The sequence below is a fragment of the Nipponia nippon genome, unplaced genomic scaffold (assembly GCF_047370975.1).
Source record: "Nipponia nippon isolate SJK-2023a ecotype South Korea unplaced genomic scaffold, ASM4737097v1 scaffold_3, whole genome shotgun sequence".
NCBI lineage: Eukaryota > Metazoa > Chordata > Aves > Pelecaniformes > Threskiornithidae > Nipponia > Nipponia nippon.
The window spans coordinates 55,104,927-55,132,147 of NW_028262347.1; the positions used below are offsets into that span (position 1 = coordinate 55,104,927).

A 27,221-nucleotide genomic window follows, 5' to 3' on the forward strand; every position below is an offset into this window, starting at 1 on the left:
AGCAGTAGCCACTATCCACACTTCTGCTCACATGCAAGTGCCAGCTGTTTGAGAAAGGGACAGACATCCCAGCACCAACCCCACCTCTCTTTCCTCCTGTGGTCTGGCTCACTACAAGCCCCTTTTGAATGTGTGCTAGTAGACGAGAGGCAGGGGTGAACCAGCACAGACGACTTATCAGGTTAAGGTGACCCCAGAACTATTGTGAAAATGTGGTTTTGCATACACAGCAGCAAGTTTTATCCATTAATTTCGACACTGTTCAAGTGCAAAAGTTTGAGGCACCCAATCAAGGAAGCACTGGAGGCAGCATGCAGACCTCCTCCTGAGTAGTGTTCTTGTTTCCAGTGAGTATTTGCAAATACACATGGAGAAATTCACAAGCACCTGACAAGGCTGTAGTTGTAAAACAGGGCATTTGCTCTTAGTTGTTTCAAGTAACTTTAATATCGCTAGAGTCTAATTTCAGCAGTCAAGAATGATTTTAAAAATGTGCCAGTATATTTTATTACAGAGTATTTTACATGAGCAGGTTTTTCCCTTGGTGGGGGTGTGGGGGAACACAGTGTTTGGAGTCTTTTCTGTGATTTTGCCACTCCAAAACAATTTAGCAAATACCAAACTCTGGTCTGGCAAGTAAAATCCTTTATACATTACTCCACACTATTATATTGCCCCTTACTCCCTGGAAAATAATATATGACAGGGCCATTAGACAAAGTGGTTTTACAGACATATCTATATTTAGGTATAAACATGCCTGTAAAACCATTATACCACTATAATCTCATTTTACTTACCAATAAAACATATCCACCATTGTAGAGGAATGCAGCATCTACTTAGCGCTGCAGAGCAATGTTACACAATCACTGTTAAAATGGGAAGGGATAGCTAACTTCTCCAATTGAAAATGCAAGAGGAACGTAGGTAGTCAGACAGTAATTATTCAGATTGGAATTTGGCCAGGACCAAAGGTTAGATTGCTTAAAAATATCATGAGAACCTTATTTGACACTGCATTTTTATGTGGATCAGATCTAAGATAAGTATTAATAGAAAACTATTAGGCTGCACAGGCAAAATACAGCTCAGCATTTAGAGATATTTCTGGACAATATTTCAAAATACAGAAAGTACACAAATAGGTCACTATGCATTCAACAGGGCTAACTGTAAATAAAGTACTACTCAGGCAGTGTACAGCAAAGATACACAATCTTCAGGTCGGATGAAGAAACTGAGGCAGAACATGGGCTGGTCCCAAGAGGTGTGCCAATGCTGGTACCTCTTTCTGCTGTAACTGTGCCAGCTGGGCGGCCTTGCACAATAGCCCCTTGGGAGGGTATTTGCAGGCCCCTCAAACCCTATCTCCAAGCTCAAGACAGCAAGAGGAAAGGAAGTCCTGTAATACTGCAGTGCCAGACAAAAAGCTCTCTTGAAGGCAGCTTTCCTAATTAGAAGGAAGACAATGCTTGGGACAGGAGGCTGAACAGCATGCACTAGCCACCAGCAAAGGGAACTTCACAGGGACATTGGCTCCATACTGGCAGAAGAAGAGCATCGCCTACCTCCAGCTTCCCTCTCCTGTAATTCCCTGGAGGGCCATGTGGAAGTTCATATCCCAGTGCCTTCCAGGCTCTGCTCACTGGGAGCTCTGATGAGGTCCCAGCACCAGTTAGAGGACTTCAAGCCACAGAATCTGAATTCAACAGCTAATTTTGCATCTGCACCAACTGCAATGCTAATTCCCAGCCTTACTCTCATCCCTGATCACTAGCCCAATTCTAGGACTCACCAGCATCCTGAGTTCCACTACTACCTAGAGACAGATATCCTGCCAGCCCCAGTGTTAGCCGTCAGTGTTACCACATTCTTCAGTATTTGCTCATCTTTGACAGCATCTTAATTCACACTGGCTTCGTTTCTCAAGCAGTTTGAGCAGTATCAGACAATGAATCAAAAAGCAATGCTTGTGTTTCAGGCCCTAGTTGGGGGTAGGAAGAAATCTGTCTCACCTGTGAGATACTCTACAAAGCTGGAAGGTGCTTTTGTGCCACCACCAGGGAACAGCAAGTGCACTAGAAGCTGTAAGGAAGTTAACATTACACTAGATATGCTCCTGAGCTGTCTGGCAAGGAAATACCTGTGTGTCCAGACCAAAGAAGAACACTATTTCTGTGTTTACGAACTGCAGAAGACTGGTGCATATTTAATCTTTTTGTCTATGTGCCTTACAGGTAAACTGCAGGAGCTAAGACGACCCATGTGAAGAAAGGGGCAGGACTGATTGCACCCCCATAAACTGTTACTCCTAAGAGCTGGGGCTTAAGGCTATAAATCACACCATAATTTACACCTAAGTTTCTCCAACTCCCTGATTTTTGGCAATCCAGTTTCAGCTTAGGACAATCTCCCATTCTCATGGTTACTGCCATCTCCCCAATCCAGACACACTGCATATTGTACACCTCTGAAGAAGCATTCCTCATGTTCTAACAGTGCTTTAACCATTGTCCTACCACACCTTCAGTCCAGGCTTTTTGTACGCTGACAGCTCTTGCGCTGCTGTTCCCCATATTACTGCTTACCAGGTAGGTGACTTAAGTGCCCATAAATCTTCTTCTGGCTCACAGCCCTGTTGTTCCAGGAATTTTGTAAACAGAGACAAAGAAGAGGGGGATGGATCTGGGGCACGATTAATGTGTCTTGGAAGTGCCTGCACACTTCAGGTGCTGATAAACAGAATGAATGATGCTGCAGGAAAATCTTCATACATTCAGAGTAGGAAAATGGCAGAGACTAGAGAGATCAGAAGATGCCATGCACAGTGATGAATGCAAGAGCAATCCAGCACCTGGACCAAAATGGTTCATTATGGTGACACTGGGTAAACAGCCCCCCAGGGGCATTTCAGTAGTTTTAGGTGAAAACTGGTGCAGTTTAGTTTATTTTAACTAGCTCTGAACATCACTTATATTCTCATTCTGATATATAAATGTTCCTATGGCAGTGGTAGAAACATTTCTCCAAGGCCTTTTGGGCAGGTCTTCTTTCTGCTCTTCACAACCACTCCCCCTCCAACATGTACATTTGTCCATGCCTGTAATGTCCCACAGATTCATTTCTATCTAACTTACAAAATGCTTCTTCTTTTCCCTTATTTCTCCCAAGTCAGCCTTTTTCTTTTGGGGAATGTATTACGCACCCCCAGCCAAAGCCTTCAAAGCCCTTGGAGCTCTCTCATTGCCTCACAGTTAGCTTTCCTTCCATGGGCACTGGGAGGAAAGTAGCACGTATGTTTAATTCTATTCTCTATTTATTTACTTTGATGCTGTTCTTTCTTTATTAAACCAGGTACAAACTCCTCCCTGGCTTAGGCAGTGTCAGATTCATCCTATATATCACATATTCATTCCTCCCCGTCTCTGACGGCTAGTGTGCCTCTGTCTATCCAACAGGTCTATCCAAGGATAAGGTGAAAAAGTGCTTCCCCTTTTTCTGCCCCATGCAAAAGAGAAGAGCAATTCTCTCCCTACACTTAAGGCGGTACAAAGAACGCTTTGATCATCAATTAGACCCATATCATTCCCAACAGATGAAGAACTATGTCTCATTATTGTAAGCTTGCCCAAGGGTAAGTTCCCACTGTCCTTCCCACTTCTTCCCACCCACATATTTTACATATCACGGGTGATAGCTGATACAGCCACAGCCTGCAAGCTTCTGTTGAGACCAATACCAAGTGATTCATGGAAATTACAAATTAAAATCCTCTGCTTAGTAGTCTTGCCCTTCCCCCAGACACTTCAGGATTGGTGTCTACGGCATCTGCTTTAGCACCCTACCTGCTCTGAAACGACTCAAACAATAGGATTACCACTGCTAGGAGACTGCTCCAAGGCTCACATTTAGAAACGTTTCCCTAAACTCAGCCTAAATTTTCGCTTTGCTCAGCTATCCTGTTACTTTAATAATATCTCCTTCATTCAGCCTAAACACTTTCTCCTTCTCAACTCACTGTTTCCACCCTGAAAACGCTTGTAGATGGTTATCTGATCACCCCTTGGGACTTTCCTCTGCTGCAGCAGAAGTTCAGCTGTGTTCATCCCTCCTCGTAAGCTGCGTCCCCTTGGGTCCTCAGCAGGATGACCGAGGGAGAATGAAGGTAATGGCTGGGCAAGGGAGAGCAGGAGCGAGTCTGACCTGCTTACCCAAGCTGGCACACACGTGCAGAGCTGCGGGAGTCAGTGTCACACACACAAAAGCCATTAAGCGAGACAGCAGGTCAGTCTGGCATTGCCCAGTGCCAACTTCTAAATGCCAGGGCATAGAGGCTTGGCACGGCCATCACCCTCTGTGAGCCTGGCTTGCGGAGCCGGGCTGGAGCCACCGTTCCCCTGCCAGGATCTCACCCCCCTGCAGCATTCCACTTGGACAAGTTTAGAGGGATGAGACAGGCCCTCCCTGCCAGAGACTGAAATATCCTCGCCACCTGGAGGGTTCAGTTGCCACAGCTGTCGCTCCGTGCATGCTCCATTTTAAACAAGGGTTTCAAAGCTTACGAGACATGCACCATTTCTGACTTCCGACTGTTGTCTGCCCCATCTCAGAACCGGATCCAAGCTCAGAGGGAGATCATCCAAAAAAAGGGATGTGTCGCTGTGTGCACATGGCCCCTCCAAAGGGATTTCAGCATGGTTGAAAGCAGCTCTGCCTCCTGAAGTGCAAGACTAGGTTTAACAGGCAGCAGAACGCTGCACCAGAGTAACACTGATTTTGCCAATTAAATCAAACTGGAACAATTTGGTAATCCATGCTGCAATCCCTTCCTTCCTTAATTCTCCACTTCCAGATTTCATTTCCAAGCAGGAATCACCAGCATATTAATAACATGAGGACTTTCAAGACTGTGATTTCCAGAAGCTCGGGATTTAAATACCTCTGATCCATGAATATCCATGAGAAACACACATTTAACTTCAGTTGGATGGTTTGGAGAAGCACATCCTCTGCATTTCTCATTATTTGCTGTATTAATTTGAGGTTTTCTATTCAACCTTAATCAACTCTGCATTTTGTGCATTGGCAGATTGTTGTATTGAATTTCAAAATTAAAAAAATGAGGAGAATTTTTACTTCCAAGGGTGGAAGGACTTTCCCATTCCCCAGACTCTCAGGCACCTCACTCAGTACCTGTTCATTCCCTGCATCATTTCCTTAAAGGGAAAACAGAGCAGGCATACAGAGACTACACTGTCTTCTGAAGGCAGCTGCCAAATGCCACACCAGTGCTGAAATCCCATGGGTTACTCAAAGTCTCACATTAAGAGACAGTCTTAAGTTCTTCGGATGCCAAATGTAAACACTGTAAAAGCCAAATTACAAAGGTTTCTTAAAACATACCATAAGTGGGAAAGAAAATATGATTTTTCTTTTTTTAGGCAGAAATTGAGTGATTCCTTCTTCTACAATACCAAGAATCCCAAAAAGGGCATCTGAACCAAATGGAGACTGCCTTAAACTACATCTGCACTCTGGATACAGCCATCCAGTTTGCTGCCAGTCTCTTCAGATATGATGTATGACACAGGATAAAGCTTTAAAACATAAACCTGCCTGTCCCTTAGGAAAGACCTTCATGGGTACATGTTTCAGTCTTGCAGCCAATGCAGCAAGGACAAGCCAAGGGAAACTCACTGCACTGCCTCTGCTCATTGTGGCACCGTTACAGCACATCTTGAACGGCCCTAAGCAGAGTGCCAGAGCTCACCAGACCTGATCAAGCCTTCGTAAAGATGTTACAGACAGCAGAAATGCCAGAGGAGGCAGCTCGATGCCCAAAACATCAAGATGTGAGGGGGGCAAAGTAGCTGCTAAGTAGAGGCAGCAGGGTGGAGAGAGGGAGATGCATCCTACGAGCTGGTCCAGGGCAAAGACGCAGTACTACGGACACTGATGGGCCATGGTTTGCAAACCACCAGCATCCCTCAGGAGCCTCATGACCTCTTGATTTCCGCTGGTATGCAGCATTTTGGAAAATGGGGTTTAGTCACCAAGGGACTCCATGAGAATGCCAGCCTTACTCATGAAATGAGACAGGGGATTAATCTGGAATCGAGAGGCACCAAGAGGCGTTTCTAGCATGGGCAAAAAGGCATGCCACGGCCATCAGAGCCAAGAGGGGTCAAAAGCTGGCTCTGGTCAGACCACTAGAAATGATGGATGAGTACCCAGAAAACATTGTTGTGAGTCTCCTTCCTTGTAACTGCCTGTCCCTTGTCCCTTCCCTTTTTCCCCACTCTGATCCTCGGTAAAGGACTTTTATGTTCCTGTTATCACTATTTATAGAAAAATAAAACAAAATCTACCTAGAAGAAATAACAAGGGAAACCCAATCTGTGACACCAAAAACAGTGCCATTTAAGGTGTTTGGAGTTGTACCCTCTGAACCCAGAAGCATCCCAAAAAACACTCATCCTTTAGAAAAACTTGATCCATACAATAAATACTAAGGCCAGGATGAAGGGAGAATTGACAACTGCAAATTAGGAATTTTGTTTAGTGGTCTCATTTTTCTTCTCCTCTCCCTCTTTACTCTCCCCACCCAACACTCTCCCCTTTCCCTATCTTTCTCTCCCTGAGTTCAATGACCAGTAAGGCACCAGCCATCAAGCTGCTGGATACAATATGCTTTCACAGTACATTAGTGCTGTGCACCAGACCATGCTGTTCCTGCGATTGTATGACAGGTCAGGGCCAATTCGTCTTAGCAAGACCTTCAATCAATAGCGTCCAGAAAGCTTTCCCAGCTGGAGGGACCCAGGCCAGCAGCCACTGACCTCTCCTTCTGCTCAGCACTCGATCATATTTATGGAGTTGCAATGACAGAAACATACACAGGCAAAGCCACATCTGGACCACGGCTAGTCACTGGCTGTTGATGCTTCAGGGACAGGAGCGGGAAGGCCCAATCCAGCACAAGCAAACAGATTAGATTTGGCTCAGCTGAATGCCATTTCCATGCATTTTTTTCCTCTGCTCTCTGTTTTCTCCAGCCTCTCAAATTCATTCATGCTGGCTGCTTCAGCCACCTTTCCCAGTAACTTGCCTAGCTGTTCATTCCTCCATATGCCAGCCAATGCATACGAGGAGGTACAAGCCCATGCCTCCTCCCAGCCCAGGTCCACCACTGGCTTCCTCAGAGTGCAGCTCAGCCCCCTTGGGCCACATCTCATTTACACAAAAGTCACTATAGCTTACGCTTGCAGCAGAGGAAAAAAAGCATTAGTAGCAAGGGTAAGAAAGAACAACCACCAAAACCAGACAATTGTCACAATAAAGAATATCCTACCAGTAAATAAAAATCAATACTATGAACAAAGTGTAGCCGTGAGTTACTTATGCTTTAAGGTCAGTTTACACTTTTAAAACAGCATAAGAGGCCTTAGTATAAAAGAAAATCCAGAATTTCAATATTCTCCATGAACTTCCTTCAAGCTACAATATATGCCCTAATCTATTGCCCTTCTCAGCTTTCTCCATCCATCACTTATCCATTTTTTGTCCTCCACAGTCATTCCATTCCTCACTTGAAGCACTGTTATATTTTTGGTCCATCCTTGGTACCTCTTAGCTCACTTGTATTCACACTGTTAGGTATCTGGGTTTAAATCTTGAAAGCATGGAAGGAGCAAACCACAACAGGTGAAGTCTTATACCACCATCTAAAATCAATAAGCATTTTTTGAAAGTGTAAACACCATTGTTTTGTTCCTCACCCTTCACCTTATTCTCCTCATCAGAAAGATGGAGATGCATCTTCTCTGCTTCCTAGAGTTAGAAGATTTAATTATTTATGGCATTTAAAGTCCTTTTGGCTCTCAAGTGATGGACACTACAGGAGCTGAGATTATTATTATTGCTTTCCATCCCACTTCCCTAAAAGCAGCAATGTCTTCTTGTGAGATCATACCCAACATTACTCACAGGATCCCAAGAGAGTGTATTAAAACCTGTATGTCCAAGATCTTCAGGACAATAAATCCTAGTTTAGCTAGGAGCAGAGAGAAAGGAATTGCTGTAATACCATAAATAGTTGTCAGTTTCCAAGCAAAATCCCTGATATTCAATATCGACTTTGCCACATTGACTCAAACTGCAAAATACTGCTGATCAGTAGTTTCTGATGAAACAACATGTTGTCAGCAAATGCTCGTTTGTTAAGCCTATTCTCATGAAAATATCTCAACTTGTGACACATTTTCACCTACTCCAAAGCAGCTTCCTTGCTGGCAAGGAAGAGCAAGAGCAATGCAGACCTTTGGAGAGCGAGGCAGAGCTGCAGCAGGCAGCCAGCCTCCAGGGTCTGGGCTAGAGGTGCAGCTCCTCTGAGCACCAGGCCCCATCCATCTGGCAATTTTAATCCAGACCTGGAAACCTCCTGTTTCATCAAGAGATCTGCCCTGTGGGTCTGCCATTGATCCAGGGAGTCTGGTTCCAGCAGTGGAACTCTTGGACAGTGGAAATGTAAATTTCAGTGCCGTCTTAATTCACTTACAGAAACTCAAAATACAAGATCTCCTTGCCATGGGTCTCAGCAGTGGAGACCCTTGAACCCTGGGTTTAAACAGATCTGGGGAAGGTTGGCAGACCAGAGTCCCCAGGCTTTTATAGCACGGCCAGAAAGTCCTAGGAGCTCTGGTTACCTCCTAAAAAAAAAATCCCGGTCTTACAGCAGGGATCCTGGGGACCATGAGAGTCCTGGTTGGGGCTACCTTGTCAGAGGTGCCAGAAATCTGGGATTCATCGAGAAGTCTTCAGATGTAATTCTGAGGGCCCTCAGCCTCAGGCCAAACCCACAGCTGCAAACCCTACAAGCCCTGGGAGCCAGGGGAGGAAACTAATAGCTTTGACAGTTTCACCGCAGTTCCCTTTTATCGGTTCCTCTGAACTTGTGGTTTCCCAATATTTGCAGGGAGAAAGAGGAAATTTTGCCAAAGTTCAGACTAAAACTACATTTCTACCTCCGAACATCCCCCTGCCTGGAAAACCTGCTTGCAGCCTATTGCCCTGTGATTCTGTCAGACTTCACAAACTACGCTGCACTGTGCCTGCTGAGCACCTGAGCAAGACCCGTGGAGAAACACAAGGGGTTTCAAGGGGTGCTGGCAGCCACAGGATATCTGTTGTCATTGATGAGTTTATAGAGAGGAACTGCTCTGCTTTGGGGGATTTTTTGTTGACCAGAGACAGTCAGTAAAGACTGGAGTAGTCCTGGAGTCAAGAGAAAAGATGTTGTAGTCCACCCCAACTCAAATTCTTCTTCCAGTTCCCATCATTTCCTGGGTTACACTGCCATGGGACAATGTCGAAAGACAAGTGTGTCCCCACTCCAGAATTAAGTATAAAGTAAAATGAGGGGGTGTGTATATGTATTTTTTTTAATATATATACACACACTATATATATATTTATTCGTATGTAAATATGTATGTATTTATTATTGCTGTTTATATATATAAAATTAGTATATATGCACTCCATCTCATCTTGGACCAGCTGACAGAGCTGCGTTTCTTTGAACAAGGAAATCGGGTGGGAGAAGGAGCTCTTTGCAGGATGGCTAGTTACCCCTTTCCTGCCATATCTGAAATGCCACGAGTTCCTAAAGGCACTAAATCCCTGTATTTCTGAAAACAGGAAAACTCAAGAACAGCCTTGGGGGAAAAAAAAAAATAAGAAAGGGAAAAAAAAAGAGAAAAAGGTGGAGACAACATTCAAGTTGCATCCCTTTTACATCCAGGCCGGTCCTTGTAGGAAATCAGCTTCCAAGAGAGAAACCCAAACCTTGCTGCCCCACCAAGGGTCAGCCCCTGGCACAGAGCCGCTGCTCTCTCTCCTGAGAGCTGTTTCTGGGGTGGAGGCAGAGATGCCACTTAGCCAGGAGGTGGGGGTTTAATGGATATGGTGGCAAGGCTCTTTTCACACTGCCCATCCTGAAGTGCTAGACTAGCACTGAGATGCCAGTCCTGTTTTGTGAAGGGCTTTTGTACAATCCTGAGGTTATAGTGTCATATAACCACCCAGTTAAAGCATTCAGTTAGCAACAGGCTGCAGTCTTTAGCTAGGTCTCATCCTTATTTGTATATGACAGTACCAATATTGACATCCTGAACAGCCAAAGATTATATGCTGCAAATATCACCCAGCCCCTAAAATGAAGTAGAGAAAGCAAACCAAGTTGCCTGTATGAACTGCCTCTCCAAACTTTGCCTTGAACACACCTCTTGTCCCCCTGGAGCTTCCTGGTGCTATGCTCACTTTGGGGTTTCCTTGTTTCTCCTCATACGCAGCTTTGACACTTCTCCAGGCCAGGTCCAGGCCACAGGGTTGAACCGCAGCCCCACATGGTCACTGGTTTCAATTAAAAAAAAAAAAAAAAAAAAAAAAAAAAAAAATCAGTCCTTGGATGCCGTGCTGGCTTCCTGCAAAGCCTCTCTGACACACCTCCTGCTTTGGTGTCCGGTCAGGATGATACTGTGACAGGACCTCATTTCCAAGCCAAGAGGCATTTTTGCATGCAGCTGCATTGATTTTTATATATATATGAAGATGCCAAAGTACAGTAAAGTTCCCGGAGGCCTTTGCACTATGTGTTTCCACTACCCCTGTGCCAGAGGGGTGTAAAGCCCCTCTGATCTGATGTGGCAGCATTTTAAACCCACTTTGCACAGGTGTTAACACCTTTGTGAGGCACTGGATGCCATGGGAGGGGGCTCACAATCTATAAACACAGCACATGTCCAGAGAGCAACCTCTTGCCATGCTCCCTGGGATATTTGTCTCGGGAGAGAGAGAGAAAAGCTGGAACAAACAAGCCATGTGTGCATTATCACCTGACTACATTGCCCCAGTGTTGCTCTGGGATCCCCTTCCTCTTGTTTGTCCTTTATCTTCTGAGCCTGCAAAGCTTCAGGGACCCTAAACCACCTCCCTGACTGTATTCCTAGCACAGCCCTCTCACCACCCCATCCAGAGGCCAGGGATACTTCAGCAAGACTAAAAGCAATACCCATTTATCACTCCTCTTTTCCTAATTAAAAAGGTCAGAGGACGTATCGGACCACGGCTGAGCTCCTGGCCCTGGAGCTGAGGTGAGTTGGTGGGCAAGCTGTGCAGCCCCTCCAGCTGATTCATTTACCTGCACAGGCCTGGCATGCAGCTAAGGGACCGTCCTCTCCAGATTCATCTGCCTTACAGCTTCCTCCACTGCTAAAATTTTAATTTATTTGTAAAGAGCAATTGCCTAAAAGTATACATAAAAAAAAAAAAAATACAGGTGCCCTGACATTAGGGAAAGAAAAAGCACTCAGGCAGTGCACAAATTCCCCAAGGGAGGTGATCAGACGTGAGTTACTGCCAAGATGACATCTGTAGGGAAATAAGCCAGATGCAGGGGAATGGACTGGAGGGGCCCAGAGCAATGGCGGGGGGTGGGGGAGAAATAAAACAAGAAATTAAGCAGGCTGGTTTGCCCATCACTAGTTATTATGCTTTACAGAATTTACAGGTGTCTTTCACTCCTTATCTCTGCTGAAGCAGCTTCCCAAATGTCCCAGTACCTGCTTCAACCCATCTGGCCTGCCATACCCCATCCCAGCTGACTCTCAGCCAAAAAGGTTGCCTATTGCGGCAGAGCAAAACAAGAGCTATCTTCTCTAGACACTGTGATCTGACTCTCCCCTCCACCTAAAGGGCCCTCACTTCTCTCATAAGCAAAAATAACTTCGTGCACAAGCACACACATTCCAGCTTTCAAAGCAATGCACCTCCCCAGCCACCCCTTTGGCAGCTGCTATTGAGGAGGCAGTCCTGTCTCCCTCACGTCCTCAAGTCCACACTGGTGCGTGCAACAGCAGTGATGGTATGAACAGATGATATGTCCCATGCCAACAGAAATGTGAAATGAAGAGGATGATGTTTCACCAGGTGGCTTCAGACTTGTTACAGCAGCGAGAGAAACCCACTCGGAAAACCTGGCCCTGGCATTAATCAACATCTCCTGGACTGGTAGAGCAGGACCACTGGAGCAGTTGGGGCCGAGATGTGAGACAACAGGAATGTGGAGCAGCGATCACACAGGGTGAACATGGAGGCGCTGAGAACATCCTCTGGGACTGCAACGACATGGTCAGGCAGGCAGCGTGCTTGGAGCAAGAGCAGAGGAAAAGATGCACATACCAAACAGTCAAGGGAGCAGGGTAATGAAGAATCAAGCCATTCAGCTTATAATGACCACAGCTTATAATGAACAGCATCAAATCATTGCAAGTAATGGATGAAAGGAGAAGAGCAAGCTCTAGAGAAGGCTCCGCAGCATAAAACACGCAGTGCACCAGCCTGCCTACGGAGCTCACTAACCCAGGAGATTTTACCCTTCCCAACCCAGTATCAGCCCAGAACCACCGCTAGTGCCAGTGATCATTCTTGTTTCACACAGCCCCTCTAAAGGGCCATGTCCTTCATGCCTGAAAACTCGGATGATCACCAGACAACTACTTTGTACAAGTGAAAGCTGCTATTGTCTAGCACACTGAAGGAAGTGGAGGAAGGTCCTTGCCCCTTCTGTACTGCTTGCTGTGTCCCAGGAGACAACCCTCTGCCAGTACAGAAAATACCATCACATACTGAAACCTCACCTAGAGATACACCTGGTTTTTTTTCCACATTCATTGGATTTTTGTTTTTGATGGGCCTCATCCCAGCACTGGGTGTATCAGCCAGCTGTGTGGGCACAGCTGACACAGAAGTCTACAGCAAGCCCACAACTGGTGGGACAAGTGGACACTGTGGGGATGGATGTGACCATGCTTCCAGTTGGATGACTGAACCCATGCACTTTTCTCCTGAAAAGGTTTTGGCCAGAAAGGGACTAAATGGAAAAAGGCTGCCTCATAGTCATAGTCACAGTCCCAGAGCAGATGTTGCATGTGCCGAGAGCAAGACAGATAGTGCTTGCAGACAGATGAGCTGCATCATGAAGAGGAATGACAGAGATGCTTTCCCTTTCCTTGTCCTCAGGATGCTTCCGTGAGTCAAGGGGTACCCACTCCCGAAAAAGGCCATCAGCCTGCACCCTCCTTTAGTTGTGCGTGCTTTTCTGATGAGGTAGGAATACTCGGTTAGATGCAGTCAGTGCCTCCACCCCTCCATCACAGGCCGACGTCCATTCCAGGTGCAATGTACACAACCACACACCAGTGAACAATGATCAAAGAAACAGGGGAAAAGCTAAGGGGAAGGAAACATCAGGGCAGAGAAAGTGAAGATGAGAACAAAAGTGAAAAGTGGGAAGGATGGTGAAAAGAGGAGATAAGGGTGAGAGAGAGAGTAGAGAGAGAGTTACTTTGCAAGCAGTAGCTAAAAACCTCCTAACGTTTACGGCAAATGATGCATGAAATACACTGTCAGGAATGTGATGCCCAGAACCTATTGCTGCTAAATATTTAATCTGATTGGCAAGGAGCCGTTAAAACCTCAGCGTCTGGATCTCAGGCTTCTCCAGAGCAACAGGTAAAGTAAATACATCAACATATAGTGATTCACCTGGGGTGCCATCAGCCTTTCCAACCTGCAGCATTGCACAGGAAAAAAAAGTTGCCAATGGATATTAACAACAAGCTACAGGAAAGACACAGCTTGTGTACCTTGGCTCCCACTGCAAGCTAGAGACAAGTGGAAGGTGGATATGCTGAGTGTCTTCTTCAGAAATGACAACATACTGCTGCAAGGATCTCATACGATGCAGTTTATGCCTCTCAAGCACTATAAAGTCACACAGAACTGTGGTACATTGAGGCTGCGGTTCTAATGACCGCCACTTCCCTGCATGTAATCCCTGAAGCCAATCTGCGAGCGGACCAAAGGCTGCCTCCAGCAATCAGCTTCTACTGTCTGTCAAGCATGAAGCAGGCCAGAATGTCCTATATATGTGCCTCCTAATGCCAGCACATGAAAGCACAGCAGGGCTGGCTGGGTGCATACAGGTATGCAGCTGTTTGGGGTAGGAAACCTCATTAGCCAGTACTGCAGCATAGTGAGAGGCTGACAGGACAGCCAGCTGCTGGCAGGGGCATATATGTGCATACATTTGCACATCCAGTGCAGGCTCCCACTTTGCTGACTCTACCCACACAACCTTCAGAGCGACTGCTGTCCATGTCAGCTCTGGTGTCCCTAAGCCGGCACCTGAGCTGAGCTTGTGCTCCCAAACAGCCACTCCTTGGAGCTTTGCAAAGGAAAAAGATTATGTTTGGGCAAAGCTTCTGCAGTTTCAAAGTACAACTCCATTCTGACTCGGAGGCAATACTCTGGGGAAAGAAACAGACTTTCTTCTTAATCATTTTGTATTGTTCAAACCAACTCATTTCTAGAATGAAGGTGTTGGGGCAGGGGGAGGTATTTATTTATTTAGGTATAATGTAACATTTTAAATTTTCCAAAAGTAACTTAAAGGTAGAAATATTCTACTCTGCTGTAGAAAGCTGCAGACCAAGTTTCTCACCATCATCCAATACACCAGCAACAGGAGTGCAGTTCTTCCCAAGGACTCTACAGGTCCAGGGCATGGGGTTGACTCACTGCACTGGCACTGACAAGTCATAAACTGCATGAGCCCATAGTAAGATAATACATAGAAATAAATACATAAGAAGTGGAAAGTCATGGCAGAAACGCAGGGAAAAGCAACACGCCTCATACTTGTTTCACAGAGGACATGGGATTTGACTGTATCCAAAATCCCATGTCATGCAGGACATCTATAAATCCAACACTGGCTGCCAAGCCTTGAAAGTCTGGGATGAGGACTTCGCAGGTAACACAGCACTGGGCAGCGAGATCTTCTCTAGGCATAGATCTTACAGGACTGGGGCCCAATCATAGGCCTGTATTCACCAGCATAGATCTCCCATTATATTCCCCTTTCTGTATTTCTGGCTGCTTCCTCGTCCCTGTCGCAGCTGTTCAAGGAGCTGACTTCATCAGAATATGCTTTGCAAAGTGCTTTTCTGCTCTGTACGATGCTTTTGCTTTATTTCTTTTAGTAAGTGCCAAACCACTGAAGAATGCCAAGGGTAGAGCTCTGAAAGTCAAGACCAAGTAAAGAGTAAGTATTTTTCTATGGTATCATCAACTGAAAAGTCTCAGGGCACCTCAAAAAACACAAAAGAAAGTGTGACCTTTGAATACAGCTGTATGGTGTGTGTGTCCATCATTCCAGCTCACGGATGAGCAGGTACGCTGAACAGCTTGCTCAGGGGCTCTGACAAACCCTGCTATTGTTTAAGACTTGGCCCACTCCAGCTTGCCATGCTCACAAGAAGGTACTGCCTGTAGGCAGCAAGGAGACGTGTGCCTGCATTTCAGCCGCTCCAGTCGACAGCCTGACACACTGTCCTCAACCAGCAATGAAGGTGGGTTTGCCAGACCACTGAACTGGTGCAGGAACAAACTGCTGGGGCAGGGAAGGGAAACAACTTTATTGACCACAGCTGTTATTAACTGAGTAAGAACCAATGCATGGAAAAGTCAGATATGGGACCCTGCTGACCTGCCTCCTATCTTTACCACAAGACTAGTCTTTCCTGTAGCCCAGGACAGCACAGCCGCACTTGCCTGCAGTGCTTCAGCCTTTGCCTTAAAAGGTGCTCTTCCAAATTTACAGCGAGAACCCATTTCTCTGATCCTGTGCTCCTGTCACTCTTTGAACTCCCTCTTAAAATTGCCCAGGAGCTAGCTGTGTCACTGGGACACAGTCACGGCCATACAGGGAACTAAGCTGAAGCATTTATTTTACAAACAGCCCTCCAAACAGGTATCACAAAAGAAAAAGTTTAGGATGCTCTTCACACCAGGCTCAACAGAGCCATTCACCCAGAGAGACTGGAGCCACCAGCTGAGATACTGCACAGGTGCATAGCTCTGTCTCTTATCCTCACCTCTTCATTTCACTTGGAAGTGTGCTCAGTCTTAAAAACAGATCAGGAAATAATAAACTAATAAACTAATATTTCCAGGTACAGAATATCCTCCTAGAATCTGAAAATGGACTTTATATGAAAAATGTGCAGGATTTCTTAAGTACAACTGGATGAGAAACACTGTGATAAAAGCTTTTGCTTCATGATATTTTACCATGCCTGTCAAAATGAGGAGATATAGTACTGCACAGAGTTTTTTGTTTGGGTTTTTTTGTTGTTTTTTTTTTAAAGCTAATTAAGCTACTTCATACCTCAGAAAAGATTCACACCAAAGGGGCAAAAAAACCCAGCTAATCCACACTCTGCTGGAAAAAGCACCACAGCACTGGCTCATTTACAAGCTCAACAACCTTTTAAAGACTATGAAATCATACAAAATCTTGCTGAAACAAGATTGGTTTCCTGATGCCTGTGTCATCCCCTGATAAGTGGGTGTCTAATGTCATCCCTGGGTATCTATACTCACGGCAATTCCCCCCACCCCTTCCTAGCCTCCTTGTCACCTGACACTTAGGCTTCTCCTTCATACAGATCCCGATTTTCCCAGCTTCAGCTAAGGGCCCACTTTGTTCCAAATCTGCCCTTAGTGCCTAAAGAGAATAATTGGCCCCTGTTCTCTCTTCATAATAGTCCTTTACAGATTTGCAGACAGTTAGGTTTCCACCCACAGTTATCTTTCCTCTAGACTGAACATGCCTAGCTCTCTCAACATTTCTTACAGGACTTAGTGTCTACTGTTGTCTACCCTTATCCCCTTGCATACTTCCCCTTCAGCCTGCAAACTATCTTTTTAAAAACATCACACCCCAACATGGATGCAACACTACACAATCACTACCAAAAGGACGAGGGAGAAATGATCTATGGGTCCTGCAAATCAAAGGGGGAGGACTCCTGTGGGAACACCACGTCCTTTCCCTCCTCTCCTGGAAAATTTTGGACACTCCTTGTAGCAAAGCTCCCAGGGCTACTTTCATTCAGAGACTGCCATCGCTTCCCTGGGAATGGTACTTTAGCCTCTGCTGTGCTTCACAGAGAGAACTGTGCCGTCTATTCAGCACTTCCTTTTGTTCAGTTTGCTGCTGTTGTTTGGTTACAGCTACTTCTCCTTTGGTTCTGGTTAGGGTCCTACACAACTCCCCTAGCAGTGCAGACTGCACTAACCAACCACAGCTCCGACAGCACTAAACAATTCCTCGCTGTCTTTCTCTCTCCTCGGTGTTTACATTCTTAAGCACACACTTTAAGGCAGTTGTCACATCTCTCTTTTAATTGTCATTTGGCCAAGCTAAATGTAATTAGTTACTTTAATCTTCAATCCCTCCAGCATCTTAATCATTTTTGTTCATCCACTGAATTTGTCCTAATTTGCTGCCATCTTTGGGGCACCGAGTTCTCCAGAAATGAACTCAATAGCCTAGGTACACTCAGACCAGGCACATCATGAAAACATGACTAGAAACACATAGAAAACATTTCCTTGCTCCGAGATGCAATAGTTCTGTTTATGCAATCCAGAAATCACATCAGCTTCTTTGCTGCCGCATTGTATTGCAAGCCCATATCTCATTTGCTAACCGGTGTAACCCCAGTGTCATTTCTGGCATTACTGCTTTCCAGGGGTGTACATCTCCTCTCTGCTTTCTTTCCAAGTGCAGCCTGATTTTAACTCCTACTATTCAATTTATTATCCACTCTGCTAATCCCCAAATCCTATTCTGAGGTATGACTGCTTAGCCAGCTATATATCTCAAATCTCTTTGATTTCCAATGGAAATACTCTCACAAAGCAAAAGGCACGGGGTTTGTCAGAGTAAAGTCAAGGCACATCCCTAAATTCACAAGACAATATGGATTTTTCACACACCTGTCCCCAGCATAAGTCCATCACCAAAAACTGCCAAAGAGTTTTCAAATGCTGCGGTTTGGCTTTGGTGGCATACCAATGTTGTGCCGCTGTGGGATGGCTTTCAATCAGGCCCTGCCACTCTCAGAAAAAGCAGTGGCCCCTGGAGACCCATGCATGGCCCTGTGAGAACAACTGGGAGCACTGGGCAGGTGCCGATTAAGCATCACCCAAATGTACCACTGCTGAGCTACATTTCTGTACACTGCCTTTCTCCATACACACCCTTCAACTGGGCATGGCACCTTCCTAATAGCCTGCGCATCAGCTTCCTAATAGCCTGCGCATCAGCTTCCTCTGAACGGTGGTGTCAAAGGCCCCCCTCCTCCTTCATCCCAAAGGGCAGGGGTGGGGGGAGGGCTTCTTCAGAGCCTTTCTGTGAGACATCACATTGGCACAAAGCACGCCAGGTGCTGCCCAAGCACCAGGCAGTCATAGATCCAGGACTTTGGTGCAAAGAAGGTTTTTTTAGGATGCAGAAGAAAAAAACCCTTCCCCCTCCTCCAAACTTTGTCCCTCTGAAATCTCCTCCAAAACTCTTCCTCTGCCCCTCCCACTCCCCCCTGCTCCCCTACAGGCACCAGAGCCTACAACAGCTCCCAAACTAGTTCAAAGGCACTGAGACAGGGTGGCTTTGCCCCCCACCACACCCATCGCCTGCAGGGCTGCCCCGACCCCAAGCTGGGGGTGATGGCATGAAGCCCAGTTGGGCTTGTCCAGCCTGGAGGAGGGGGGAAGAGGATGGAGGAGCAAGAGGAAGGTGGGGTGCTGCAGGGTTGGCAGGGGATGAAGAGCTAGCCCTGGGCAGCGTTGATGCATTGCCTCCACAGTTGTTCAGCTCTGTGGGGAAGATGCTGCTCAGCCCAGTCCTGATTCCACTGGCCACAAGGCAGCTGCAGCTCAGCAGTGTCTAAATGAAGCGGGTTGGGGGTCCCTGCTGCTGTGCCTCTGGCTGTGCCTGCTCCCCCTCTGCTCTGGGTCCCAGGTGAAGGGGGGCACATCTACCCACACCTAGCAGGCTGTAGGACCAGGTTCCCTCTCCCCAGAAAAAAGAAGAAAATAAAGCACTGGCTACTCCCTCCCACCCTCTCCCATACATATGTACTGCTAGTGCAGGTAAATTTATGAGTCAGTTCTCTCAGTCCCTCACAGTCCAGGCCTTCCCAGGACCAGAATGCAATTTACCACCAGTGAAAGTACAACAAGGTGTATAAATCTGCCCTCCTGCCACCACCTATTCTCATGACCCCTACCAGCCCACTTCCTCCTCACCAGCAGCAAGAGAAGGTCTTCTGCTTAACTTTCCAGTCTCACAGGCCAACAGAAAGAAGTGAGGGAAAAGGCTTAGCACAACTCAAGTCACTTGAAAAGCCGCAATGTGTGTGAATTGCCTAGATTTATGACAGCGTTTAGCGCCACCACAAAGATCCTCGCTACAAGTAACAGGATCAATTTGAGCAGAGGGAAAACAAAGTGGACTGAATGCAAGTACAAAACTGCAGACTACTCATCCTTTGGATGTTCAGAAAATGTGACGTGGCACAGATGCACACATACACCTCTCCCACCTCTACACTTTGCACTTATTTGAAGCCCATGGGTCCTCCTTGCAGAAGGCTAGTTCACAAGAGCTCGGGATGCTTTTAGCCTGAAAACAAAGACCAGAGCTATGCATACATCTAGAGGAGAGGAACGCCAGCCAAACCACCTGACCATATCTCCTGGCACAGACCAAGGATGGGCATTTTCTGCCAAATGTTGATCAGCATATACTAGACCAGCTCAGCCAGGATAGAGAAGGTCAGCTTGGCTTCAGCCAACTGGGTGCTGACTATGGCCAAGAAAAAATCTCACTGTGGCTCTTACCATCTTGCTCTAGCAAGCAATGAGACAATTCTCAATTACATCTTCTCTAAGCCCTCCAGTTTTGCACCAAGGAACACCACCCATTCTGTGCACTGCAAGTAGTGCTCAAGGTTGTACGTCTTGTTCTACTGGTATGAATGTATAATGTTTCATTTCCAGTTATATTAAGAGGCACAGCTTAACCTGCTGCTTCTAAGTGAAATTTGCCTTTTCTTTACATTGCTATGCTGATCTTTCATTGAACAGACTATCTCCAGATGCTTTTATCCAAGTTCGGTATTTCTTCAACTGGTGTAATAAATGTGGCATTTTACTAAAGCCAAGGTTCAAATTAAGTCTTTTGCATATGAACTTCTCTAAACCCCAGGCCTCACCTAAAGAACGTGTAGATTTGTCATATCCAGGAGGAGCATTGGACCAAGCACTGTCTTTCTGCCATCTCCCTTAAGTTCATTAAACATTTAGACATCCTATAATAAAGGAAATGAGGAGTTTTAAAGGGAATTTAAGTCTTTAACTCTCTTTTTTCTCTCCCTCTGGATCTCTGACAGTAAAATCAAGTTCTTTGATTTTCCATCAAGTTTTGTGCTGCAACTTTTAAACCATCATTTTATATTACTCTTTCAAAGTCATTCAGATTATGATAAAATAGCGTTAAGTTGCTTTAAAAGTCTCAAATTCTGTTCAAATGGAAAATTCAGCTATGTCAAATACAGCCATTTCAAGCAGTTCTTACCAGAAAGTCACTGATTTTTTTTCTCCTCCAGGCACAGTCCATGAGGATTTGGGGAATGAAACTCAACACAACTTAATCTGATCCCAAAACTGAATGTCAACCAGATTCTATACTTATTGCTGTTTTATACTGCAGGAAAAGCAATACATTAGGCGATCAAGAAAACACCTGAAAACTTATACAGCAAAAGAAATGCTGATGAATCTGTTGGTATCCTTAAAATCACATCATTTAATGCTTGAAAAAACAAGGAAATCATCAAATACAAAGACAAAAAATAACACCCATTGTATGCAGCCAACATCAAGGATTTATGCAGTATTCATTGCAGGCATCAAAACAGCAATCTAGACAGTACCTCAATAGCTCTTTAAGATGTTCCTCAGATGACAAAAGTGAACAAGTTTATAAACAATAATACTTTGAAATTAAGCTGATTCAAATAAATATTGCAAGCCCTCGCATCTCATACCACAGAGCAGACATCCAAAGCCGATCCAATCCTCACCACAGCCAATGCCAAGATTCTGCCCAACTTCAACGGGAGAGTGGATCCAGCCTCTCGGCTGCAGCTGAACCCTTGTGTAGGTACACATTGCAATTTTTCCTGCCACAGTTGCCAAATTACAGTATCACAGAAGACTGTCATGTCAGAGAAGATTTCTGTATTACCCTGTGCACTTAAAAGGACACAGTCAGACTGCCGGGGCAAACTTTCTAACTTTCTGTTTTGTTCGATTTTTATGCTTCATCATGCAAGCAATATTTTCTTATGAAACATCTCTATTGGTGGAAGTGGGCAATGCTTCTAAATACGTACAGGAAAAGATGTACAAGGACACATAATTAAATGTCATTCTTACACCAGCTCCCTCCTGGGACACAGGGGTTATAAACAAAGCAAGGCCTGGCCATCTCTCCTTAGCCTTCCTGCAGGGACAGTTCTCTGTGGCGTGCCAAGGACCATCCCTATCATACCTGGTCATGTCAAGGGACCTCTTGTGCCAACTTGCCACTCTCCAGTTTGAAATGAAGGTTTGAGAAGTCCAGAAATCATGGATAGGCTGTGTGGACTGAATCAGCTATATGAACATTGCTGCTTCTTGCAAATTCAAATCACGTTCAGGAACCATTTACATCAGATCCAGACTGAGGAATCTCCAGGCCTTCATGTTCAAAAAGAGATGGACTGTCAGGTAGCCAGTTTTCTTACAGTGGAAGAATACAAAAGAGAGGACCAGGGATTAGGAGACTCTGGATTCCTCCTGGATCATGACTGTTTTCCAAACTAGGTGGTGAAAGAGGGATAATTTAATACAACTCCTGTCTTGTCCAGCCCCCAACCCTGTACATCCTTAACATGTGTACACACAGAAAAAAAGAGAGACTTAAAAGCCTTTAGGAAGCTAACCTGTGTAGGCTTCTCCAGAGGGCAAGCTGGAACACATCCTTTGGGCTCCTGCTCTACACTACCCTTCGAAGGACCCCCTCTTTCTCCACTGACTCCCTGGAGATCCTCTGGAAACAAGTCTCCCACAGCTAGTGTTAACTTCTGGAAACACTCCCCTTTCCATATAAAAGTCAAACATCTCACCAAGCTTATAAAAGCAAATGTATAATGAAGAACGAGAGGGGATATACCGAGGGATACGAACTGCAGGAATGAAAATCCCAAGTGATTTTAAAGATCTGGAGGCAACTTTAAAGAGCTACCTGCACATTTTAGGAAATGATAAGAATTTTCATTGAAGCAATAACTCTGGTTTCCTGTCACAGAGTCTCTGTAGTTCTCATCCCTCATCCTTTGTTTAAGAGCATTTGCTTGAGGATCAGGTCTTTGTTCCCTGGGAATTCACCTACTCCTGTCACTTTTTCTCCCACCTGGAGTCAGCACTGGAGCTGGATGCTAAATGAAACATTTTGTTGTCACTGGGAAATACAAATGCATCCAAAGCAAAACAAGAACAAACCCGCACTGCCTAATTTGGAGGGAGAATTAGCTCCCATGTCTCCCATATCTCAGAGGACCCCACAGCCTCTGGGCTATGGAGCCTGCTTCTCCATTTCTTTCATACTGAAGTCATTTCCCTTTACATAAGTAATTACTTTATATCGGGCCAAAGAAACAAACTACCTTCTCAGCCCAGTCGTTAGAGCACTCCCTCTCCAGCACAGTGAATAGGCATTTATATAAAGTAGAACAGCTCCAACTGGAAAAGCTCCAACTGAGAAAGCATTACTGCAGAGGACCCAGTAGTCTGGGCCCTCATGCTGGCTAGGATGGCCTCAGGGACAAGTCCCCACTCCAAAGTATGCAGAATTGGAATGCGTCACCCAAAACCCATTTACTTTCTGCTTACCAGGCTGCTAGCTATTCTGAGCTTTTCTCTGCTTTTTCATGAAAACACATCAAATGCTCTAATTAATTTCAGTACAGAACTAGCAAAACCTATGAAATTAGTATTTTTTTTGTGGGGCAGTAAACCCATTTCCTGCCACGTTCACTCCATTACAAACCTCTCCTGTCAAAAACCTTAGTCACCATCTCTAACATCAAAAGCTGAAGTCAGGGATCTCTCTGACAAGCTGTGAACAAGGAACATGACTTCACCTCTATGTCCTAACAAAAAAAAAAAAAACCCTATAAGAGTACTAAGGCGATGTATGTCATTAGCCAAAAATCACCTCTGATTGTGTGTCTCCTGGTTTCTGAAAGTTATTCCTCTCTCCAGTAGAAAAAACATTGCACAGAAAAGGTTGCTTGTGTAAGATACCCACAGTGGGCATCCAGCTCCAGAGAGTGCAGAGGCACAGGCACTCAGCTCCTGCAAAGTTCTCTGAGCCCTGAAGTTCACAGAGCCTTTTAGCCCCTTTGCTCCCCATCGAAATGGTGCAAATTAAAAGCAGATAAAGCATGATCCTTACAGCTCTCTCTGAATCCCTGGCTTGAAAGTTTGCAAACTTTCAAACCAGGGATTCAAAGAGAGCTTTCTGTAAGAGTCACTATATCTTTCAAGGCAGCCATCCCACAGCTATCCTATTTTTCTAAGCTCCTTAGTTTTTATCTCCTCCTGTTTAGCGTACAGCCCCCCCATCATGTAATGAAATGGTCGCAATGTCTTTTCTGAGATTCCGTTTATGCTTTTGTGGCATTTACCACTTTGTTACTTCCAGATGGAGCCTTAAAAGCTTCCTCCCAGAATACTTGAATACGTGGTACCTCAGACCACATCCAAACTGCTTTTATAGTTTGACTTGCAATGTTTCAGGACGCTATCTTTGCAATTTTAATTATATATAATATTCACTTTTTCAGTAATAAATTAGAGGGTAATTTCAAGTTGCACCAAAAACGTGGAGAGCTGAAGAGCAGAGACTGCAAGAACAGATTATGTCATTCTGTTGCTTTCATTAGACTCTCCTTTGGGGATTGTCAGCCTCTGATGTTTCAGCTTACCTCTGCTGAAACACGTCTGACACAAGGGAATCTCCCCTGAGATGCTTAGGCCACTGACTACAGCAGCCAGCGATACCAGAGAATTGTAGAGGAGGAGAGGGGTGCAGAGATATGCAGATCCCTCCTGCGTGCTTTCCACGCAAGCGTATGCCGAGGTGCGAGTAGCCGTGAGCTAGTGCGTTTTTGTGCATTTCCTCTGCCACAATGCACTTCAGATGCATTTCTCAGCACAGTCCTGTGACAGAAATTCCCCAGCAATCCAGTCATGTGCAATTAATTAACATCCCACTTTACCTGGCACAAAGAGATTCACAGCAGCAACCCTTTTTCCATCCTCCTCCTGGAGCGGCTGGCAGCATCTCTACACCTTTCCATGCAGCAGTGGAGCCATTCTTCTCACTGCACAGGCTTCAAAACCACCTGCCCCCAGATGCTGTGAAGATTTAGGATTGCCCTTGGAATCAGAGCCAGCTTTAGGCTTTAGATCTTCTGCAATTCATTTCCAGGCAGTATTCATTTAGGGCCTTCGCCTTTCGCATTCCAAACATCCACTGTGTATCCCCAGGACCTCATTCCCAGCTGAGGATGCTAGAGCAGCAGAAGTCCCATGTGGCAGAGAAAAACCACGGTCCCTTGTTATGACAGACTACAACCTCTCACCTACCCATATCCCCCTGTGTCCTGTTCATGGCCCACAGCCGGAGGCAATGCACAGCCACTGCTGTCTTCAGCTATCATTAGGCTATTATGCCTATCACCTGAAAACAATTTTCTGTTCATTAGGCAATCAGCTGTGATGTAGGACATGGCATTTGTGCTCGTAAATTATCAGCGGGTTCATGACACCAAATCTTATCTGTCTCAGCTGGCTCCTAGTAACCATCTCAACTTCTAGTCTGTTTTGAAATAGTGAACTTAATAAATTTTCCATTTGTTTCCTTTTTCAAAATCCTCCAAATTCTTCAGAGGTCATACATGCAAGAAACAATACATCCACAAGAAGGAGTTGTGTGTATTAGCTCTTCAGCAGTGCATGGCAACCCTAACAAAGAGATTAGGAGAAGAGGTGAAATAATAATGTTAAATCCAAGTATAATGAAAAAAGAGAGCTTAACATGTCATTTCCTCCATTTGAGTTTGAGTTTGTCCTGGACACCTGTATAGAAAATTCCTGGTTCTTATGAAAAACACCAGAGGTCAGGATTACACGCTTGTTGCTCTGCTAAAAAATAGTGTAATCCACCAGCAAGATTGTACCACAGTTCCCCCTTCTGCTGATGCACAGGAGGATATAAACTGGCATAGTTCATACACACATACACACAGTATGTTCCCAGTGCTGGCCAAACTCTGTCTCAAAATGGCACTTTCAGCCCTCTCAGCTACCGGCAGTGGAATCCCTTTTGACTCAAAGTAGGGAGACCCCTCTCTGAACCCATTAATAAGGCCACCTATCCAAACCCCCACCATGCACAAGAAGCTCCTCCAGCTCAGGGCACAGTGAGGTGCGACTGTGAAGGCTGGCTAGGGAAGCAATGATTCTCAGAAACCATGATGCTCATGGCTCCCCAAATCCCATTTTATCTTCTGGAAGCAGCAAAGGTGAGTAAACATAAGGCACCTTTAAACTGTAGCTCATCTTGCAAGACAAAAGAATGACATCATGAAATAGCAAGGCGTGTATTTTCACATCGTTTGGTATGCAATGATATACGTCACCTCCCCTTGCAGTATTGGGTTTTGGCACACTAGCTATTCAGATGCTGTGATAGTGGAAAACCTTGAAAGTGATGGCTACAGACAGGTGAAGCTTCCTAAGGAAAGGGACATGGTCTCAATCTGGAACAGCCCAGCTTATCCCAGGATTCAAGAACTGCGCCTGCAAATGCTAAAGCATTGTTCACATGGGACGGGTTTTTAAGTCTCTTCTGCACAGATTTCTATACTGAAGCTCTCGTCGTCCCCCAAGACAGGACACACTGTCACAACGTACCAGAGGTTTTGAAAACTGGACAGCTTTGGGGATCTCACGATATGCTCAAGCTGTGGCACCAGTCATCACCATCATGTTGACTCCTACATGTACCATATGAGATTTGGAGCACAGGGACAGTGCCAAACCCACTCAAGTGGGGAGGGTTTCCTCCAATGGGACAGTCAGTCCCTCCCTCCTGCACACAGAACAGATCAACGTCAATATATTTCTTACAAAGTTCTTTGGTTAGGCATGCAAATATCATGATCTATGGTTCACTGGAGACAGACTTTATTAGATACAAAATCCTGATAGTTCAGCACCTACATCTAGCTTTAAATATCTTCAGTCACGGCCGTTCTGCCATGTTTATCAGCATTTTCTACTGTCACTAAACCATTATCACAGTAAACATCTAATTTGATGTTTAATATGTATTCTCTCTGTTTCATCTTAAACTCATTTATTTCCTGATCCGTCTTCAGTGACTAATGAAAATAATTGGACCTTGTGCTCTTTCTGTAACGGTCTTTTATGTATTTGCAGACAGTTAGGTATCCACCCACAGTTGCCTTTTCTCCAGACTGAACTTGCCTGGCTCTCCCAACCTTTCCTTACAGGTCTTGTTTTCTCCAATCTGTGATCATTGTCTTTGTTCATGCCCCCACACTCTCCCCAGTCCTTCCCTCTCTTTGAAGTGCAGCTCCCAAACAGAACACAGTTATCTAAGCAGGGTTTAAACCACATCTGTAAATAGGTGTTAGACATATCATTTCACCATTTTGAGCAAACGAGGATTGCATACAGAGTTCACACATGGGGTGGACAGCGGCTGCAGTAGAGGATGGTGGTAGCTAGAGTGATTCATTTCTTGATCGGTGGTTCAAATCCAGAGCAGGAATGCAGTAAGTGAGAATTGTTCCCACATCACAACTAGATAGCTACACATGGGCAAAGTAGTGTAGGCTGACTGCTGCCTTGAGAAGTAACTTATGAGTTTGTCACATGGAGAGTTAACTGGACGTGAGCTCCTACATGCCAGCGAGTAGGGGCAACAGAACAATGTCCCATTGATTATTCAGGTCAGATAAACTGGTGGTCTCACACCTGCTTTGGTGGATGAGCAATCAGCAGAGACAAGCCACCAAACCAACCATGAAGACCAAATCCCCGTTTTTGCCTAAAAGTGTTTCTTCCCTATAAATGTTTCAGCACAGCCATGCACACCAATGTTAATG

General features: G+C 45.3%; 1 protein-coding gene across 2 annotated transcripts in view; it reads right to left on the reverse strand.

The window, feature by feature from the left end:
• Positions 1-27,221, reverse strand: part of GRIN2B (glutamate ionotropic receptor NMDA type subunit 2B) — a 206,877-nt gene that overhangs the window by 172,755 nt on the left and 6,901 nt on the right. Inside the window, exon 2 of one of the 2 annotated variants that reach the window (XM_087767095.1) lies at positions 10,287-10,416. The exons of the other annotated variant lie outside the window; for it this stretch is intronic. The gene's annotated coding sequence lies outside the window, so the exon portion shown is untranslated. The remainder of the gene's footprint in view (positions 1-10,286; positions 10,417-27,221) is intronic. 2 annotated transcript variants of the gene reach the window in all.